This window comes from Equus asinus, chromosome 17 (assembly GCF_041296235.1).
Source record: "Equus asinus isolate D_3611 breed Donkey chromosome 17, EquAss-T2T_v2, whole genome shotgun sequence".
NCBI classification, from domain to species: domain Eukaryota; kingdom Metazoa; phylum Chordata; class Mammalia; order Perissodactyla; family Equidae; genus Equus; species Equus asinus.
This window is the reverse complement of record NC_091806.1, coordinates 29,511,524-29,534,531: the sequence shown is the minus strand read 5'-3', so window position 1 is coordinate 29,534,531 and position 23,008 is coordinate 29,511,524. Positions and strand designations below refer to the sequence as shown.

The window sequence follows — 23,008 nt, the reverse complement described above, 5'->3', positions numbered from 1 at the left end:
TGCTCTCCTCACTTGTGACTTAGATCTTTCTCTCTTTCTTCCCATAGCCAATAGGTTTATATCTATTCTTTATCCTTATATACTAAGTACCAATGTGAATCATTTTTTTTGCAATGGATGGTAAGCTCCTTGAGGACAAGTATACTTGTTTGTATTTGTGTAGGTGGTGCCTGCATGGTGTGTAGAACCAGTATGAATTCCCACCTCCATGGAATGAATAAATGAATGTATGTGAATGAATGATGCAAGATCTTTGATAGAGAAAACTACACCTTCTACTTTATAGTGATGACTACTATGAGCTCAAAACCAACACTGGCAACAGTAATAATGTTTATTGAAGACTTGTCATTTCAAGACATTGAGCTGAAAGGTTTTATGTGTATTATCTTGTTAATCTGCACACAATCCTATGATGTAAGTGCTGTTATTATCTGCATTTTGCAGGTAAATGATCTGAGGCTCAGGGACATGAAAGGATTCAGACATGACCACGTGGATAGCAAAGAATGAAGATGGAATTCAAATAAGTCAGTTGGAATTCAGAATTTAAGATCTCAGTCATCAGGCTGGACCAGACCCAAGTTTGAGAAGAACTAGAATGGAGAAATCTTCTGTCTTCTTGAGGAAAAACATAAATTCAGTGATTCTATGTTAAATTATATGTTAATGCAATAGATAGTACTAGTACCTAATGTGTGCCTGGCAGTGTTCTAGGCACTGTGGACACACAGGAAACAGGAACAAATGGCTATGACTTTCATGAAAGTTGCATACTAGTGTGTGTGGAGAACAGAGTATAAACAAGGAGACTCACTAATAAGCAAGATAATTTCTAGCAGGGATAAGTGCTAGAAGGCAAATAACATACTATGGAGTGAAGGTGCCTGAGAGGAGGCACCACCTCAGTCAGGAGAGGCCTCTTTAGAGAGATGCTACTGTGGGAACAGCAAACCTAACTGAAGGAAAACATGGTTCAAAATCTTTAAAGTGGGAATTAAAATGAGCTTGGCTTCTTCGTACGTTCCAAGGACAAGAAAGCAGCCAGGAGGGCCTGAAGGAGAACATGTTACACATTGGGTCAGAGGCCCAGGCAATGGTCTTATCGTATATGGCCTTTGCGGTCTTGGTGAGGAGTTTGGGTGTCATTCTAAGTGTGACAGGGAGTCATTGTAGGCTAAGTGGGGAAAGTGACATTAGATAGATCATTGCACTGGACAGATTATTCTTGCTGCTGACTGGAGTCTAGATCATAAGAGCAAGAATGGAAGTTGGGAGACCATATATGAAGCTCACGCAGTCGTTCAATTGAGAGATAACAGTGGCTCATCTAGGCTAGTATATGGGAAATGGAGACAATGATACTTAATCGTACTGTTTTGAGAAGGTAGAGTTTATAGGAATTGCTTTTGATTTCAATGTAGGAAGTGAAAGAAAGAGAGAAATGAAGTTTGACTCTAGACTCTTGTTCTAATTAATTATGTGAATGGTGGTTCTATTTAAGTGTGATGGAGAAGATAGAAGGAGTAGGTTAAAACACATTGGAGATAAATCAGATAAGACATTACCAAAATACCCTACAAAAACAAGCCTCAGTATAACTGCAATATAAAATGGATTTCAAAGGCTTTGTAAGGGACTTTGTCAAAGCTGAAGATGGTGAAAAGCTGCTAACAGGGTTCCAGAGGGGTCCAAGGAGACAAAAACTAAATTTCTTTGGCCTCTTTTCAGAACTTCTCAATAGCTGAGTCACAGAGTAAACAATCCCCAGGAAGCCTACTGCTGAGGCAAACAGAAAACAAATAGCCAGCAACCATTCCAGCTGACCCCTTAGCTGCTTAAACTACCCTAGGGAAGGTTAGCTGAGTCCTTTCCAGCCTCCTGTGGAAATTAGCAGGTGACCCACAGTGAGACCAAAAGCTTTGAAGGAGGAGGAATAGCTGGTTTCCATATCCCTTCTTTTCTGACAGTCTATAGTCTGTTACTGAGGCAGCATAAGTAAGGTGCATTGATCCATTTCAGCTGAAACATCTGCCTATTTATTAATACTCCATACTACTATACAAAGAATGTCAGGCTTACCTGGACACTTGGCTCTGATTCATTTTGTTCACCCTCTGCATGTCAGCTGATACTATGCTGTAGCCCAAATTCCTAAAATATCTTTTTTCTTTTTTTGGCGAGGAAGATTGGCCCTGAGCTAACATCCTTTGCCAGTCTTTGTCTTTTTTTTAAAACTTTTTATTAAGATTATGATAGTTTACAACCTTGTGAAATTTCAGTTGTACCTTATTGTTAGTCATGTTGTAGGTGCACCACTTCACCCTTTGTGCCCTCCCCTGACTCCCCCTTTCCCCTGGTAACCACCAATCAGTTTTCTTTGTCTATATGTTTAACTTCCACTTACGAGTGGAGTCATACAGAGCTCGTCTTTGTCTATTTGGCTTATTTCACTTAACGTAATAACCTCAAGGTCCATCCATGTTGTTGTGAATGGGACGATTTTATCCTTCTTATGGCTGAGTAGTATTCCATCATATATATATATGCCATATCTTCTTTATCCAATCATCAGTTTATGGGCACTTATGTTGCTTCCACATCTTGGCTATTGTAAATAATGCTGCGATGAACATAGGGGTGCATGGGACTTTTGAAATTGCTGATTTCAAGTTCTTTGGATAAATGCCCAGTAGTCGGATGGCTGGGTCATATGGTATTTCTATTTTTAACTTTTTGAGCAATCTCCATACTGTTTTCCATAATGGCTGCACCAGTTTGCACTCCCACCAACAGTGTATGAGGGTTCCTTTTTCTCCACAACCTCTCCAACATTTGTCACTTTTTGTTTTGGTTATTTTTGCCGTTCTAACAGGTGTAAAGTGATATCTTAGTGTAGTTTTGATTTGCATTTCCCTGATGATTAGGGATGATGAACATCTTTTCATGTGTCTGTTGGCCATCTGTATATGTTCTTGAGAGAAATATCTGTTCATGTCCCCCAGTCTTCCTCTTTTTGTTTGAGAAAAACTATTACTGAGCTAACATCTGTGGCAATCTTCCTCCATTTTGTATGTGGGTCACTACCACAACATGGCTTGATGTGTGGTGTGCATGTCTGCACCTGGGATCTGAACTCAAGAACTCTGGGCCACTGAAGTGGAGCATGCTAACTTAACCACTATGCCACTGGGCTGGCCCCTAATATATCTTTGATAGGGACATTTCCTAGTTTCATATCACCATAATCATTTAAGTAGTTCTACGAACAGGAAAACGTACGATTTGTAGTGATACTGTTTTACTGGATTTTTCTGTTGTCCAAAATGATTGATGCCTCCTAATTCCTAAGTGGCCCAGTGATTTTGTTAGAAAAGGTGGAAGAGGCTCAATCATTCAATCATTAAACAGATATTTATCAAGTACCTGATTTGATTCTGCCACAGTACTGAGGATGTGGTAGTGAAGAAGAGAAAAATTCTTGACTCTCAAGAAGTCTGCATTCTGGTAGGGTTGCTATAGGAAGTACTACTGAAATTATTAATGCAAATTTGCAAGCATGTTGAAGGGTGCACAGACCTATAGGTACAGGATAATCCATCTGGCTATAAAAATTATTAGAGTGTCAGAGCTAGATGAAAACTTTGCTATCTCCCCATCTAACTTCCTCATTAAATTTAACACATGAGAAATCCAACACACAGAGGCCAAAGCCCAGTAGGGATTGTTGTCTGTGCCTTCTTATTCTGGAAGACCACACTGACTCCTTCTCTGAGTTTTAATTGTTGCTATCACATCATTTTTAAAATTTTAAATCTGATGAATTTCTTGCCAAATTCAGATGTAAAACTAGTATTTCTGTTGTTTTTAAGAACTCTTACATTTTACGTGAATATTGAAATATTTATGAGTGAAATGATATGATATATAGGAAATGTATGAAAATAATCAGGTGAGGGGACTAGAAAGGGTGGCAGAAAGGAAGATTGGTTATGAATTAAGAATTATGGGATGTGTCAAGATGGCAGTGTAGGCAGATTCTGAACTCACTTCCTCCCATGGACACAACAAATTTACAACTCCTCTTGTAAACATTACCTCTGAGAAAGAACTGAAAACTGGATAAAAAGAACCCCCACAACAACTGAGGTGGGGTGAGGCAGAAATTTTCCTCTGGAGAGAAAAAAGTCACCTTTGAGTGGTGGTGCTTCATGGTCAGCTGGGAGCAATCTTAAGGTATGAAACCTTCCCTGCAGGAGTGGGGGACCTGAGGGGAAGCGTTACCACTATAAGCAGCTTTTGAATTCAGCACAACCAAGACAAGTGTCATATCTGGATTTGCTGGCTATTAACTACAGTGGGGAATATCCCTAGAAAAGCTTTCAATCACAAGGGAAAAAAAGTCTGCTCTTAAAAGGCCTATGCACAAATTCACCCATTTCAGGAAGCAACCTAAAATCACCAGGAAGAAAAGTGCGTAGCCCTGTGGTGAAAAGAGACTCACTTGATAGACTCTGGGTATGAAAGACTAGTGGAAATCACTGAAGCTGAACAGATAAAAGATAAAAGAATTAAAAACAACGAGGACCTCTGGGACAACATCAAGTACACTCACATCTGTATTATAGGTGTCCCTGAAGGAGAACAGAAAGATAAAGGGGCAGAGAACCTATTTAAAGAAACAATAGCTGAAAACTTTACTAACCTAAGAAAGGAAAGAAACATTCAGGTACAGGAAGAACAGAGAGCACCAAACAAGATAAATACAAGGAGGCTCGCACTGAGACACATTATAATTAACATGTCAAGAATTAAAGATAGAGAATCCTAAAAGCTGCAAGAGAAAGACAACAAGTTACATACAAAGGAAATGCCATAAGGCTATTAGCTGATTCTCAGAAAAAACATTACAGGCTAGAAAGGAGTGGCACAATATATTTAAAGTGCTGAAAAGGAAAAAAGGTACAGCCAAGAATACTCTACCTGGCAAGGTTATCACTCAGAATGGAAAGAGAGATAAAGACTTTTCCAGACAAGCAAAAACTAAAGGACTTTATCACTCAGAAACCAGACTTACAAAAAAAGCTAAAGGGACTTATTTAAGTGGAAAGAGAAGACTACGAATAAGAATAAGAAAATTATCCAAAAAAAGCAATAAAATCACTGGCAAAGGAAAATATACAGTAAAGGTAGCAGATCAGCCACCTATGAAGCTAATACGAAGGTCAAAAGACAAAAGTACTAAAATTATCTATTTCCATGGTAAGAGGGCGCTAGATGCACATGCACAATAAAAGAGGTTAGACATGATATCCAAAACATAAAATGTGGGAGGAGGGGAGTAAAAGAATAGAGCTTTAAGCAAGAGGTCAAACTAAAGAGACCATAAAGTTAATATAGATTGCTATATACATAAGTTATTATATATGGACCTCACGGTAATCACAAACCAGAAACCTGTAATGAATACACAAAATATGAAGAGAAAGAAACTCAAACATAATACTAAAGAATGCTATCAAACCACAAGGGAAGGGAGCAAGAGAAGAAGAAAAGAAGAGGGAAGAACTACTAAAACACTCAGAAAAAAAGTATCAAAATGGGAGTACGTACATTCTTACCAATAGCTATTTTAAATGTCAATGAGTTAAATGCTCCAATCAAAAGGCATAGGGTGGCCGATTGGAAACAAAAAACAAGACTCGTATATACTGCATACAAGAGACACACTTCAGACTTAAAGACAGTCACAAACTGAAAGTGAAGGGATAGAAAAAGATATTCAATGCAAATGGCAGTGAAAAGAAAGTTAGGGTAGCAATATTTATTACTAGACAAAGTGGACTTTAAGATAAAAACTGTGACAAGGGAAAAAGAAGAGCACTACACAATGATAAATGGAATAATCCAACAAGAGGATATAATACTTACAATACGTGTAAATATCTATGCACCCAACATAGGAGCACATATATATATATATATAAAGCAATTATTGGCAGACATAAAAGGAGAAGTAGACAGTAACAAAATAATAGTAGGGGCTTTAATACTCCACTTACACCAATGAATAGATCATCCAAACAGAAGAACAATAAAGAAACATTGGCCTTAAATGACACAGAAGACCAGATGGGCTTAGTAGATATATACAGAACATTCCATCGAAAAACTGCAGAATACAAATTCTTTTCAAATGTACATGGAACACTCTCCAGGACTGATCACATATTAGGCCACAAAATGAGTCTCAGTAAATTTAAAAGATTGAAATAATATCAAGCATCATTTCTGACCACAAAGGCATGAAATCAACTACAGGAAGAAAATCAGAAAAGCTACAGTTATGTGGAGATTAAACAAAATGTTACTAGACAATGATTGGGTCAATGAAGAAATCAAGGGAGAAATAAAAAATTACCTGGAGACAAATGAAAATGGAAATACCACATGCCAAGATGTATGGGATACAGCAAAAGCAGTTCTTAGAGGGAAGTTTACAGCAATAGAGGCTTACCTCAAGAACAAGAAAAATCTGAAATAAACAATCTAACAGTGCCCTTCAAGGAATTGGAAAAAGAAGAACAAATAAAGCCCGAAATCAGTAGAAAGAAGGAAATAATAAAAATCAGAGCAGAAATAAATGAAATAGAGACCAAAAAAATAGAGAAAAATCAATGAAACGAAGAGCTGGTTCTTTGAAAAGATAAACAAAATTGACAAAGCTATGGCTAGACTTACAAAGAAAAAAATAGAGGAAGCTCAAATAAAATCAGAAATGAAAGAGGAGAAATTACAATGGACATCTCCGAAACACAAAAGATTATAAGAGAGTACTATGAAAAGCTATATGACAACAAATTGGATAATGCAGAAGAAATGGATAAATTCTTAGAACCATACAACCTTCCAAAACTGATTCAAGAAGAAATAGAGAATTTAAATAGATCAATCACCAGTAAGGAGATTGAAACAGTAATCAAAAACCTACCCCCCCACCCAAGAAACATCCAGAACCAGACAGTTTCCCTAGTGAATTCTAGCAAACATTCAAAGAAGACGTAATACCTATCCTTCTCAAACTGTTACAAAAAGTTGAAGAGGAGGGGAAACTTCCTAACTCATTCTATGAAGCCAATATTAACCTGATATCAAAACCAGACAAGAACAACACAAAAAAAGCAAATTAAAGACAAATATCAGTGATGAACATCGATGCAAAAATCCTCAACAAAATACTAGCAAATAAAATACGAAAATACATTAAAAAGATCATACACCATGATCAAGTGGGATATATTCCAGGGCTGCAGGGATGGTTCAATATCTACAAATCAATCAACGTGATACACCACCTTAACAATATGAAGAGTAAAAATCACATGAACATCTCAATAGATGCAGAGAAAGCATTTGAAAGATACAGCAGCCATTTATGATAAAAACTCTCAATAAAATGTCTACAGAACAGAAGCACCTCAACATGATGAAGGCCACGTATGACAAACCCACAGCTAATATCATTCTCAATGGAGAAAAACTGAAAGCTACCCTCTAAGAACAGGAACCAGACGAGGAGGCCCACTTTCACCACTCTTATTGTACATAGACTTGGAAGTCTTAGCCAGAACAATCAGGCAAAAGAAAAAAAAGAAAAAGAAAAGGAATCCAAATTGGAAAGGAAGAAGTGAAACTGTCACTATTTGCAGATGACATGATTTTATATATAGAAAACCCTAAAGAATCCACTAAAAGACTTTTAGAAATAATAAGTGAATGAGGTAGAGTTGCAGGATACAAAATCAACATACAGTTGCATTTCTAAACACTAACAACCAAGTAGCAGAAAGAGAAATTAAGAATACAATCCCGTTTACAATGGCAACAAAAAGAATGTTACCTAAGAATAAACTTAATCAAAGTGATGAAAGATTTGTACACTGAAAACTATAAAACCCTGTTGAAAGAAATAGAAGACACAAAGAAATGGAAAGATATTCCATGCTCTTGGATCAGAAGAATTAACATATTTAAAATGTCCATACTTCCTAAAGCAATCTACAGATTCAATGCAATCCCTATCAAAGTTCCAATGACATTTTTCACAGAAATGGAACCAAAGAATCCTAAAATTTACATGGAACAACAAAAACCCCAGAAAGCAAGCAATCCTGAGAAAAAAGAACAAAGCTGGAGGTATCACACTCCCTGACTTCAAAATATACTACAAAGTCATGGTAACCAAAACAGCATGGTACTGGCACAAAAACAGACACATAGATAAATGGAACAGAATCGAGAGCCCAGAAACAAACCCACAAAACTATGGACAGTTAATTTTCAACAAAGGAGCCAAGAACACACAATTGGAGAAGGAAAGCCTCATCAACAAATGGTGTTGGGAAAACGGTACAGTCACATGCAAAAGAATGATAGTAGACCATTATCTTACACAAAAAATAACTCAAAATGAATTAAAGACTAAATGTAAGCCCCAAAACCGTGAAATTTCTAGAAGAAAGCATAGGCAGTATGTTGTTTGACATTGGTCTTAGGAGCATATTTTCAAGTGCCATATCTGGCCAGGCAAGGGAAACAATAGAAAGAATAAACAAATAGGACCACACCAAACTAAAAATCTTCTGCACAGCAAAGGAAATCACCAACAAAATGAAAAGATGACCTAACAACTGGCAGAAGATATTGGGAAACCATATATCTGATAAGGGGTCAATATCCACACTATATAAAGAACTCATACATCTCAACCACAATAAAACAAACAACTGAATTAAAAAATGGGCAAAAGATCTGAACAGACATTTCTCCAAAGAAGATACACGGATGGCCAACAGGCACATGAAAACATGTTCAAGATCATTAACTATGAAGGAAATGCAAATCAAAACTATAATGACATATCACCTCATGCCCCTCAGAATGACTATTATTAAGACAGGAAATAACAAGTGTTGGAGAGGATGTGGAGAAAAGAGAACCCTCATACACTGCTGGTGTGAGTGCCAACTAGTGCAGCCACTATGGAAAACAGTACGGAGCTTCGTCAAGAAATCAAGAATAGAACTACCATATGATCCAGCTATTCCACTTTTGGGTTTATCCAAAGAACATGAAAACATGAATGCTTAAACATATATGCCCCCTTATGTTCATTTCCAGCAGTATTCACAATAGCCAAGACTTGGAAGCAACCTAGGTGCCCACGAGGGGACAAACGGATAAAGAAGATGTGGTATATATACACATTGGGATACTACTCAGCCATATAAAATGATGAAATCTGGCCATTTGTGACAACATGGACGGACCATGAGGGTTTTATGCTAAACGAAATAAATCTGAGGGAGAAAGTCAAAGAGTGTATGATCTCTCATAAATAGGAGGTTAAAACAACAACAAACAAACACATAGAAACTAAGATTGGATTGGTGTGGTGATGGATTGTAATTGGTCTTTGGGTGGTGAACCTGATGTAATCTATACAGAAATTGAAATATCATGATGTACACCAGAAATTTATATAATGTTATAAACCAATGTTACCATAATAAAAAAAAGAATTATGGAAGCTGAGTAATGGTTATGTGGAGGTTCATTATAGCCTCTTACTTCATACATTATAGTCTCTTACTTTTTCATTTGAAAAAATTTTCTATGATAGAAAGTAAAAAAAATTTAGCTTGAGAATTTCTTGAGTACAGGTTCCCTGGGTACCCCAGTTCCTGGAGTCCTTCTCAGAAGCCACCTGCCTATAGACAGTCCCCAACGTAAGATCGTTTGATTTGTATTTTTTGACTTTTCAGTGGTGTGACTATACGCATTCAGTAGAAATTGTACTTCATATTTTGAAATTGGATCTTTTCCCAGGCTAGCAGTATGCAGTGTGGTACTTTCTCATGATGTTGGACAGCTGCAGCTCCCACAGTCAGCCACTCGATCATGAGCATAAACAACCAATACACTGACGACTATTCTGTTCCCAGACAACTATTCTCTTTTTCACTTTCAATACAGTATTCACTAAATTATAGTGAAATATCCAACACTTTCTTATAAATTAGGCTTTCTGTTAGACGATTTGCCCAACTCTAGGCTAATGTCAGTGTTCTGAGCCCATTTTAGGTAGGCTAGGCTAAGCTATGATGTTCAGTAGGTTAGATGTATTAAATGCATTTTCAACCTGTGATATTATCAACTTAATAATGGATTTATTGGGATGCAACTCCCTAATAATTCAAGGAATATCTGTATATACCTCTAACTGAGGCTGCAAAAAGCTTTGCAGAGCCCCCTGAAACAGAGGATATGCTTTCTCTGGGGGGCTCATGTCCAAGGGGCATGAAAACAAACAAACAAATTAACTCCCAGAGGTAAAAACAGAAAAAGAATGAGAGGATAAAGAAGGAATCCAAAAGGTGATGTTTTTTTCTCTCTGGGTGGTGGGAATACCTTCTTCGTGCCAGTGCCTAAGCAGTACTTGGCTATGGAGACAGACACCCTGGGTTCCAGTGCTGTTTCCACTACTTACCAGCTGTGTGACCTCAGGAAAGCTATGTAATTTCTCTGTGCCTCAGTTTCCTCATTTATAAAGCAGGGATAAGAGTATCAATTTTTTGTGAGGATTAAGTGTTAACACCTGGCAGAGTTAGTACTAAATAAGTGTTAGCTGGTATTATTACTATTATTATTGCCTGAACTTCCCAAAAATCTGTGGCAAAGGGAACGTGGGGGTAAAGACAGCATTGAGGAAACACAGAATGGGATTTCTGTGCTGCGCAGCCTCAAACTCAGGCTGGAAGGGCTCATTCTACTCTCCTGACCATCTGCGACACACCAACCAAAAGAAAGGCTCCCCGTGCCACTGATGTGACTGCTATTTTTGCCTCCAGCCTTGGGGGACTGTGCTGAGGGTGGGGAGCAGAGGGTTCGTCCACACTGCAGGCCAATCAGGACCTCCCCTGAGAGAAGGGGCTCCCGGGGTGTGGGGACACAAGCAGTCCCCAGCGGCAAGTGGACTTCGTCAGATGAGGCAGGTGGCCCTGCCAAAGAGCCATCACCAACCTGTGCTGGACACAGTTACAGAGAGCTGAAAGGCGATGGTGGAGGAGGATGGTGAGGACGCCTTGGAGTCTTTCCCTCCAGCGGGGCCACAGGCAGCAGCAGGCTGTGGGCCTTGTGGGGGGGGCAGCGGGGATGACATTCTGTAGCAGGAGCTCATCCAGGCCCATGGTCCCCAGGTGGAATGGTTCACCCTCATATGAGAAGGTCTCATCCCAGATGGACGGCCTGAGGGAGGCTGAGGTGGCCACACAGCTGGCTGCCATGGTCTTCCTCTAGCTTATCCTTCCTCCCTTCCTTATAGAGGGGTGCCTGGTGGGGGTTTCGCTGTCAGCTTCTTCAGGATCAGTGGGCAGGAGCCTGGGAGACTCCTCTCCCCAGCAGGGTTCCCAGGCCTGGGGCTGGCCCACCTGTGGCTCAACAGGCAACTTCTTTCTACCGAGCATTTCAAGTCCTGCCCATGTTCTGTTCAGGCACCTCACCTCACCAGGCTGGCCTCGAGAGATGGGCCTGAGCCCTGTGACCTAATACAGGAAGCCACTGCACAGGCGCCCAGCAGTACAGCCGCCTAACCACTGCTATTTCTAACAACAGCCCTGGATTACCTTAATTTTATCTTCGTTTTAAATTTGTTAGCCTTGGTTTCTTAATGAAATTGTCCGCTCCTTTAGGGCAGAACGATGGCGTGCTCGTGTTCCACCACATGCCCATCTGGGTGAGCAGTGTGGGATAGGTTTCTGAGAGAACCAAGAAATGACCCAGAGACAGAAAATGAGACATAGGGGTTTATTGGGGAGTTACTTACAGGGAAAGTCCAGCGGCAGCTGGCTGGACAAGCAATGTGCACCTGCTACAACCGCCTGAGAGAAGCTTGCCTAAGTAGACAGAGGAACAAAGGCTGTGTGCTTCCCAAGTTGGATTGTCCCTGTACGACCTGCATTCCTAGGACCAGACCCCACCCCTGGAAGGCCTCTGTGTTCCATCAGACAGTGAAGGTCTTTGGGCTAACTACCCCAAGAGAAAGCAGCTGGTTTGGCCAAGCTGAGGACTTATCATTGTGAGTGCTGGCATGTAGCCCAGACAAGGAGCCTCAAGGACACATGGTTTTTAAAGGGGCATGTCAGTTAATGCCCCTTCAGCTCATATTTCATGCACCTGCAGTACACGTTAGCCTCAAAATAGGTTCTCCATAATTGCTTGTTGAATTCTCTGAAGCCGGGCATCAGAAGTTCTTCTCCAAATACGACTCTACTGGATGGTACTGGTGGCTCCGCCCTTGGAAATTCCAGCCAGGCCTGGACTTTGTACCCCCTGAAAAACCACTCTGAGATGTGTTTGATGGCTTGAAGGGAGAAAAAGGCAGAACAGACCTTCAAGAACAATTATTTATTGAGCACCCACTCTGGGCCATGCTCAGTGCCAGAGAAATAGTAGTAAACAAATCAGTCAAAAATCACTGCTCTCAAGGAGTTGAAGTCTTTTTCCCAATTTTCTTCTCATTTATAAATGACACGGATATACTTAAATTCATTCATTAATTTGTGAAGCACCCTTCCAGATTTCTGTATTAAAACTTAACTTAAAAAGCAAATTTGCCTGGTATTTTATCTCAAAATAAATTTATTTGAGAATAGCCAAAAGAAGTGTAGTTTAGGATGTGCATGCTATGGTAATCCACAGGCAAATCCAGAAAACAAAGGAGGGGAATTGTCTTTAAGGGAGTAGGGAGAGGCTGTTCTAATGGAAAGTTCACTGGGGGAAACTAGTTCAGGGTGGTAACGGCTTCTCATTGACTGAGCTGTGGGATTTCTCTTTGGCTGGGCTGTTGCTGGGTGGGGAGAGAAATCTTCCTTCTGTAGTAAAGTAGTTTTACTTCCTGTCAAAGATGCAAGCTTCCAGTCTCTTCCTGTTTGCTGTAATTGATGATGTGTTATAAGGCATGAGAGCTCACCCTACAGGCCTTCTCAACCCCAATTTAGTTAACATTTCTTTTACTAAGTTCCACAAACTTATATTGCAATGAGATGAGATGAATAATAAATAAGATAATTTCAGATAGTGTTCCATATTATGAAGGAAAGAAAAGTGGCTAACGATTAGAGAATGACAGGCAATTGTGGTGGGGGAGTGTACAGGGATTCTGTGCATGAATTGGATTGGATAGAAGGTGACAAGAATGAAGAGTAAGTAGCACTTGTGCAAATATCCAGGGGATTTCAGGTAGAGAGAACATCAAGTTCAAAGGTGCTGATGAGAAAGAAGAGGGGAAGCAGAACGAAGAGTTAGGAAGTTATTGCAGTAGCCCTGAAATCTGACCAGTGCCAGGCAAGATACTGACCCTTTAACATACGTTGTACTTTTAAAACTCAAAATGATTCCTTGTATTTCATTCATCATTTGTGGATGAAGGAGGGAGTCTCTGGAAAGGAATGGGCAGGCTCATGAGCACATTGTTAGTTAGGAGTAGATGTGTACCTATTAACAGAACCCAAGAACAGGGCTCTGGTCAGTGAATCCTCATGGCTATAAACTCCCCCTTGTGGCTTAGGGCAGCCTCACTTTCTGGTCTCTCCAGCTCTGCCTATTCCTTCTGTCAATAAATCATATGTCAGAATAAAAATTATTTTGGTGTGAGTCAACGTTTGAGTTTGCCCTGTTGAGAAGAGGATTCAAATGGCTCTTGTGCATCCTTTTGCAACTGCCTGAGCAAAGGATTCCAAATTACAGGTTTTAACAATTTCATCCACATAGGCATTTTCTTTTGATTCCTCTATTGAACAGAGAGCACCAGAATAACAGTTGCATTCCGGGCAGCAATTACCAGGAGTTTTTGGAATGCTGTTCATGAGAAGGAAGATTATTTATACTTTTCATCACTAGGTAGTAACATTTTGTGTCTTTGGTTGTTGCTCTTTATTGGGAGATTTTGTAGGTCATGTTGAAATGGTCAAGCTCAAATAATCTGAGGCCTAGAGCTTAAATTTTATTTTGGACAGGATACTTGTCTTTTGTAAATAAGCTGCTTTCTCAGTACATTGAACAGGGTTTAAAAGATATGGAAATTTACCACCACCCACTCATTCCCATTCCAGGCAGATGGTAAGTGTGTCCTTGGAGAAGAGGTGGGGTGTCAGGGAGAGAGAGTTGTGGGACTTAGGAGAGAGGGTAGTGGCTATTTGCCAACTGATATGGTAGTGTCTCTAGCCAGCCCTGGTGGTCTAGGGATTTGGAGCTCCTACCATAGTGGAACAGGCTCGCTTCCTAGTCAGGATACCACACCACCCATCTGTAAGTTGTCATATTGTGGGGGCTGCATGCTGCCATGATACTGAAAGCTGTGCCACTGGTAGGGTCAACCAGGGTGGGCAGGTTTCAGTGGGGCTTCCAGATTAAGACATATTAGGAAGAAGGACCTAACCACCCACTTACAAAAAAATTGGTCATGGAAACCCCATGAATAGCAGTAGAGTATAGTCCGATATAGATCACTGGATAGTGCAAAAAGACTGGGCAGGGTTCAGTTCTGCTGTACATGAAGTCAGAATTGACCAGATGGCATTAATAACAACAACAGTGGTAATGTCTCAATCTTTTAATAAATGATACAGCTGAAGGGGCTGACTATTATCTCTCCCTGTCAGAATAGCAGTAAAATCCAGACATGTTGCTTGAGGTGATGTGAATCACAATTTTCCAACCTGTATGCTGGGACATTCTGATATGCTAAGATATTCATCCCCCCATCTTTCCCTTTAGCTGGATGAGGCTTGGGGAAGCCATAGTTCCCAGGTGGGTCATCTTGGTGGATAAGCATCCTATTCTATTTACTCTTATATTTCATATAAACATTCTAATTTTATGTTTGTGACATTACAGAAAAATTTTTGATGGTATGCAAATACAAAATCTTTATCTCTACTTTTTGTGAAAATGATAACACACTTTCAAACATTAGCAAAATAGTCCTTTTAGAATATCATGGCAACATGTTCAAGTACACATTGTTCCATCTGGATGTTTAGTTCCTTCTTCAGATGAACCCTACTCAACTTTGGCAAACTGAACAAAGTTAAGTGAAGTTAAATGGACTTTTCTCTGTATTAACTTCTTTCAGTATTTGACTGTTCATTAGTCTCTCTCTAACCTTTATCCTCTCCTATTCTGCCTCATACATTATCTTGTGTTTGCTGCTAGGGCTCAGCTAATCTCATTTATTTTTGCTGTCCCCTTTTTCCTCAAATCTAACATCCTTAAGGAATCTTCCCTAATCCTTAATATCCTTAAGGAAATTCCTTAATATCCTTAAAGACAATCCTTAAGGAAAACATCCTTAACATTCTCAGTCAAATCAAGCCTCTTTCCCTCTACTCTTTTTCTTGATGATCTCTCTGGAGATTATGTCCAAGCTGGTATCTTTTATCTTTATTTCTCTTCCAAGATCCAGAAGGGAATTTCCTCCAATTACTTGCTAGACATCTCCACTTAGGTTCTCTTTCAATATCATAAACTCAAGACATTTAAAAGAAACCCTTCACTTTTCCTTCATCTTCTACTTTTCCTCCCCTAGTTAATGTCACCATCTACAATCCAAACATTGGTTTGTACTTAGGTTTCCCAAATGTTTTATTACATATCGTTTCATGGACCCAGACTCTACAATATGTCTCTATTTATTCCTTTGTGTTTCATATTTGTAGCACCAGCCAAACTCAGGTTTCTTTGATCTCTCACCCAGGTTGTTGCAATGGTCACCTCTCTGGTCTCCTCACCTCCATGCCACTTATTCTTCCAATCTTCCCTTTGTGTGGCTTCCAGAAGGGTCTTTCCAGAGCCCAATTCCAATTCCACTGCTCTCCAGCTCAAAGATTCTCTATGGACCCATGTAATGTACTTAATCAAGCATATACTTTCCAGCCTGGCATTTTAGATTTTCTTCAATATGAACCCCAATTTAAGTTTCCAGGCTTATCTAGCATTGCTCTAATTAATTATTTATTTAAGTAATCATAAAAATATTTATTGAACACCAAGTTAACGTGCTACAATGGACTAAGGCTGGTGATAAAATGGTGAGCAACCACCTACTGTCCTCATGGAATTCAGTCTAGTGGGTGTAGAGGCAGAAATAAGTTTTACCAGTGAGGTGCACAGAGCACAACAGCTTATAACGGGAGAATTAACCTGGTCAGTTAAATCAGGGAAGAATTCTAAGAGAAAACTACGTTCATACAAGTAACAGAAAATTATTTTTGAATGCTGCTGTAAAGCCACAGTGAAACATGCTCATGAAGAAATGAAGTTGAAGAGACAGTGAGGACAACACCTAGCACACTGTTCCACAGCCCTACAGCTTCCTGCTCTATTCTTTGAACAGCTTATTCTTGCCTCAGGGCCTTTGCACTTGCTTCTCATGATCATACTCACCAGGATCTCATGGCAGGAGCCTTCACACTCTTCTCACATTCATCTTTCCCTGATCTCCTTATCATTCTCTCTCATAACACTCTATTTTCTTTATAGGTAATCATCCTGAGTTTTATTCCATTTACTTGTTTATTGACTCTCTTCTCCAGTACACTGTAAGCTCCAAAAGGCTGGGCTCCTGCCTCTCTTCTTCACATCACCTAGCCTCAGTGTCTAACACATGGTAGGTGCTTAATTAATGTTGCCAAAAGAAAGAGACTGAAGGTATATATATATATATATATATATATGAACACATGAAAAATAATGGGAGAGAAGTGTATGTATGAGAAGGTTTATTCTGTTTTGAGTTAATAATTGATTTTTTCAGAAAGTTAACTACTTTATGTTCCCCTAACATATTCCCTTAACATAGCAAAATTCTCTTAAATATGAAACTGATACACAATTTTCACCACTTCTTCATTGAAGAGGAGAAACATACTTTGTTGTCTGCATAATCTGAGGTTTACTTTTAAAAGTAAGCCTCTGGAAATTTACTTTGAAGTGCATAACAAAATAAGAGGGATTAATGGATAGAGACATAGGTAGATGGATAAATATGAAGTAAAACAATTTTACTAAAATGTTCAAGTTGAAATTTAGGTGATGGCTATGCAGATGTTCACTGTAAAATTCTTTCAACGTTGCTGTGTTTGCAGTTTCATAAATGAAGTTGAGAGTGAACATGTACATTCTGAGTATAGTCCTGCCCTCAGCCTCCTATGCTTTCTGCATCTTTGTGGTTGGTGATTAGCAGGGAAATACTCAAGAAAGTCCTTTATAATATACCAGTTAAGCAACAAATGGTATAGTTGTATTTCGTATGATTTCCAACAATAAGAATTATGAGCTCACATGGTTAACCAGAAGTTTGGATAATTAGAACCCCTGGCTCTCTACTGTCCGGCAGGCCTGAGATGTGCATGCTGGTCCCAGGGGATTTAATATAGTCAGACAAGGAGGGTGACTCTGGGTGTTACTTGTAACAGAAGAAATTGTTTCTTCCCTTGTGACTCATAAGCCTCTCATCTATGGAAAAGCGCTCCTGTCATGGTTGAAAAGATTCAGTGTCTTTCCATCCTTCAGGTCTGTGTGACTCTATGGATTCCCTTGCTTTTGGTCTGTCTAGGATGGGGGGAATCATTATAATAACAACAGTAACCAGCATCAGAATGAGCATTCTTGGCTTACAAAACTGTTCCATTTGCCTTACTTCATTTGATTGTCCCAACCGTGCTGTGATGCACAGAGGTTGGGTAATATCATGCCCTATGTCAGTTTAACAGATTGAGATAAGAAGTGTATAAATGGCCTGGCCAATATCAGTATGGAGTATTAAGTGAAGGAGCAGATATTGGAACCTAGGTTCCTGACTTCTAATCTAGGCACCCTTAGTTAATGGTGAAATGAATATGCACACACTTTCTCACAGCCTAATTTTGCCAAGAGGAATGAAGCTTTAGAGGATACAGGATCCAGGAAAGACCTCCTGAAAATAGCCACAAGGAAGGTGAATTTACCTTGGTTTGAATTCATGCTCAGCAATCACAAAAATCTCAAATCTATTTCTTATAATGTTCTTCCATGTTTAATGCAGTGTCTGTCCTATCTGAGAGGTTAAATCTCACCTTGACTCCTCCCAAGTGAAATTTCTCTGAGCTGCATACTCTTTCAGGATTGTTGAGTAGAGGGTAGTCATGGGGTGACTCTTTCTAAGTTGCTGCTGTGCCTGTCATGTGCTCCTCCCCTCCCCAGGCATCTGTTCTCACTGAGATGGAAAGATAACCACCTTAATGCTTATTCCATCAGCTTCTGGGAAGCTATTACAGATATTGCAGAAATGCCAACTCCTCATGTCTTCTGCATTTTATCTTAGCCAAAAGGCCATGAAGTGATTGCCCTTGTCTTTTAATGCCTCTTAATTCCTCTTTATTTTGAATTTCCTGGCATGGTAATTAATGTTCATTGACTATGGAGTTAGTTGTTCCTGGGTCTGAAACTCTGTTCTGTCATTTCCTATCTGTGACATCAGGAAGTCGCTTGGTCTCTCTAAGCCACAAGGTTTTCATCTGTAAAATGAGGTTAATTACAAGGCTTGCCCCACGGGGCTGTTATAAGGATTAAATGGAACCATGCCAATGAAGGATGTAGCTCAGTACATATTTCTTAATGGATGCTCTTAAGTATTGGTAAGAATTTTAATAATTTAGAGTTAGGATATAAAAGTGCTTTTCATATATTTGATAAAATTCACCTTTGTAAATTTTTGTAATTGGTAATTAGAATGAATTATATTCATATACATCTATTCTTTTCTTACTCCCTCCCTCCCTCTCTTCTTTTCTCCCTCCCTACCTTCCTCTTTCCCTTCTTTCCTGCCTCTCTTCCTTCTTTCCTTCCCTCTACCTGTGTTTATTGAGTGTCTCTAATATGTCAGCCTGTCCTTGCCATCACAAGTATTGCAGGCTAGAGTGGAAGACAAAGAGGTTAATTAAGGAATCACACAAATAAATGTAAGATTATACCTGTAATAATTTTATATTACAGGAGACCTTCATTTAGTTCAGAAGCTTCCCTGGTCGTGTGATAATAGTACTGAGATCTGCAGGTGAGTGGCAGCTAACCAGGTGAGAAGGAAAGGGCAGGAAGGCTGACAGAGCAGTTCGGACACTGGGTTCAGGGGCAAAGACCTTGTGGCAGAAGGGAGTGTGATGATTTGAAAGAAGCCTTTGGGGCTGAAGTAGAGGAAGCAAGGGCCAGAATAGTACAAGGTGGAGCAGGGTGCATAGGGAAGGGCTAATGCAGGCAAAGTCAATCAGCAATCTTCAGGGTTGGTCCATCCAGAGCCATGGGAATCCATTGAAGAGTTTTAGGTAGAGCCGTAACATAACTCTCAGGAGTCATTTAGCTTAAAGAGGCAGAAACTTGGCTGATTAAGCTACCTTCATGCATACAACCATAGAGCAGAGCCTTATAGTACAGAGGGCAGAAATGAAATGACCTACAGGAAGGATTAGCTAATTCTAACTCAGTGCTTAGTGGTCTGGGAAGTTGTGAAAGTAACAGGCGTTGGTTCTCCTCCTCTGGGAGGATTATTGAACAAGCAATAGAAATGCAGTCATTTGCCTCACTAACTGCAAATATCTGTCACCATAGGTGAGAAAGAAATCAGTTGGAAACTGGAAAACAATTATTTTATCGAGTAGCACAAAGCAAGTTAAAATTTACTCCATCACACATTTTTATTCTCATCAAGCACATTTCTGAACTGATTTCACATTTTGCCTACGTAATCTGTCTAAATACCCCAAGTTCGTTCAGTTACACATAAACTACTCCATTCAGGTAGCTACAAAGCTGGCCAGCTTTGGCACTGAGGAAGGAACACCTTGGAGGTGGTAAGTTTGTCCAGGGAGCGGTCTGGTTGATATCTCTTGTCACTAGGACAACAAACGATGCTTGACCATCTCTGGAAGTTGGACCAAATGAGACAAAGAAAACCAAGCACTGTACCCTACTCCCACTGGCAACCTTGATTTTATGTGGGAGAAATCATGTATAGATCCACCAGCATAAGGAATGTGGGCTCTTGCCAGATCCACCCAGGGCTATACAGTCCTGCATCACTTAACAACAGGGAAACCTTCTGAGAAATGCATTAGGTGATTGCATGACTGTGCAAACCTCATAGAGTATACTTACAGAAACCCAGATGGTATAGCCTACTACATACCTATGCTATATGGCATAGCCTGTTGCACCTAGGCAACAAGATATGTATGAAGCTGCTGCTGGCTTAACACGGGATGCTATTTTGCAGTAAACTTTTTTTTTTAAGTAGGAAGAGTACACTCTAAGATAAGGATAAAAATATGGCATAGTAAATACATAGACCAGTAATGTGTCATTTATTGTCATTATCAAGTATTATGTACTGAATGTAATTGTACAGGCTATACTTTTATTTGACTGGCAGAGCAGTAGATTTGTTTGTACCAGCATCATCACAAACATGTGAGTAACATGTTGTGCTACATGTTATGACAGCTATGATATCACTAGATGATAACAATTTTTCAGCTCCATCACAGTTTTATGGTACCACTGCAGCATATGCAGTCCATTATTGACTGAAATATCATTATGTGGTGCATGGCTGCATTATGAGAATGCTGAAGTCAACAAACCCTTTTTTCCTTTTCATGCTTTGCCCAGTTTCTCTATTTGATATTTTTTATTTGATATTATTACCATTTCAATGTCCAATTCTCCAAGACAGCCAGTTGTTGTTTTCTTAGCTTTGACATGCTCCCCAGGACTGCTGAGCAATTTAATGCATTTTCCTTCATTGCTCCACCTTGTAGCACTCTGGCTTTTGTCTCCTCTGCCTCATCCCCAATGGCTTTTTTCAAGTCATTGCACTCCTTTCTGCCACAAGGTCTTTGTTCATGAATCCAGGGACTTAATTATTAAACAAACAAAGAAGAGTATTTTGCAGGGTTGAGAGTAATGGAATGAAATGCTCCCCTGGTAGAATATTAGACAACAGAGAAACCCATAATGCTGACTTGCTTGCAGCTAGGTATGGAGGTTTGTGCTGTTGTGCTTTCCCTCCCTGCAGCTAAGGTCCGCTTTAATATACCCTCATGAATAGATGAGCAAAAGCACAGACACTATATATCTGTATAGTACTGAGAATGTCCACTCATTCTTCTAGCATTGAAGCTTTCTCATCCTAAGCCAAGCTTAATTCGATGCCAAGCTTGAAAAATGCCTTGACACAGCCTTGGGTCTACATTATAGAAAACAAATCTCTTTCTTTCATTAAGGTCACCCAATAATGAGGTTCAATATTTCTGCTCTGGTGGGTAGAGATTAGGCAAACAAATCTTACACTCAGGGACACTCTATTCTTTAGCAGAACAACAGTCACCTTTAAATGTTGAACCTTAACCTGGTTGATCAGTTGCTATTGGTCCTGCATGTAGAAAGCTCCTTTAAGAGATTTTTATAACTTGGACAGAAAGTGTATATCCATACACATTAATTACACATCGGCATGTACAATAATGAAAATCTAAAGTGAATATTGAAACATTTAAAGAGAGTTTAATGTCAGTTATACTCAATTTTAAAGAAAATGAAGTTGACACATTTGAAAGAAGAATAAGCAAAAATTTGTACTTCATTAGGAACTTCTTAAATACATGATTCTCTTCTAAAAATGATTGCACTGCTTTCAAAAATACCCCATTAGAAGTCTCTGCTTTGGCCCATTTCTGCCTATTCCCTCTTCATCAGTAAAGCTTTACCTGCTCCCTGAATTTATGCCCAGTGACCAAGATAATCTGACTAAGGTATACTGGTAGAACTAAGTTCAAGATCCTATTGAAAAAATGAAAACGTTGGCTCCCATTTCCCTTTTGTCACCCTGGCCAAAGCCACCTTGTGTTTCCTCTGCTTCTTATTGGTAGGGAAAATCTTCAGGGAAGGGGGTTATCATGTGTCCTTGGAACTCACACTCCTGGCACACTCAGGTATGCCAATAGTGCTCACAGTTAAGCAGCAAAGATCTCTTGCACATTCACCAACCCCCTTCAGAGAAGCAATTACATGCATATTCAGTCTGAGATTCTGCATCATGTTTCTGTGTTTCGTAGTAAGCATCCTTCCAGAGGGCTCCAGATTTCTTCAAAGTCCTGTGGGAGGGGTAAAAAAAATCATCAGGAGGTGAGACCCTAAGGTAAAAGAAGTTACTCCACAGATCATTTGTTCCTTTATCTGGTTCAAGGCAATGCTGTCATTTTCAACTATATCTGAATAACATCTTTCTCTGTTGCCCAGTGGTAGGAGACAAATACACTGAACTGTTTTTTAGCAGATGTGTTCACCTTTCCTTTATGGAGGAGATTGAGCTTTTCTTTCATTTTATTCTCTTCTGTACCCCAAATCATCACCTACCCTTTTCTCTATCACTTAAAATAAAAAGGTTTCTCTGAGTCACTATAAGATAAAGCTGATACTTATAAACCACTCCATCTGATATCCACCTATGCATCCTATTTTATAACGTGAAAGATATTTTTTAGGTTCTGGAGCTACAGCAATGAACAGGACAGATGTAAGTCCTGTTAACATGGAGGTCCTGATCTAGATTGGGAGACTCATTTTAAATAATTTATTAACCAATATGTTATTTCTTTTTTTTCTTTATTTTTTTTTAAAGATTGGCACCTAAGCTAACATCTGCTGCCAATCTTTTTTTTTCTTTCTTCTCCCCAAAGCCCCCCCCAGAACATAGTTGTATATTCTAGTTGTAGGTGCTTCTGGCTCTGCTATGTGGGATGCTGCCTCAGCATGGACTGATGAGCGGTGCCATGTCTGCGCCCAGGATCAGAACCAGTGAAACCCCGGGCTGAAGAAGTGGAACACACAAACTTAACAACTTGGTCACGGGCCGGCC

General features: G+C 39.6%; 1 pseudogene; it reads right to left on the bottom strand.

The window, feature by feature from the left end:
- Positions 1–12,203: 12,203 nt before the first annotated feature.
- Positions 12,204–23,008, bottom strand: part of LOC139039752 (fatty acid desaturase 2-like protein FADS2B) — a 58,665-nt pseudogene continuing 47,860 nt past the window's right edge.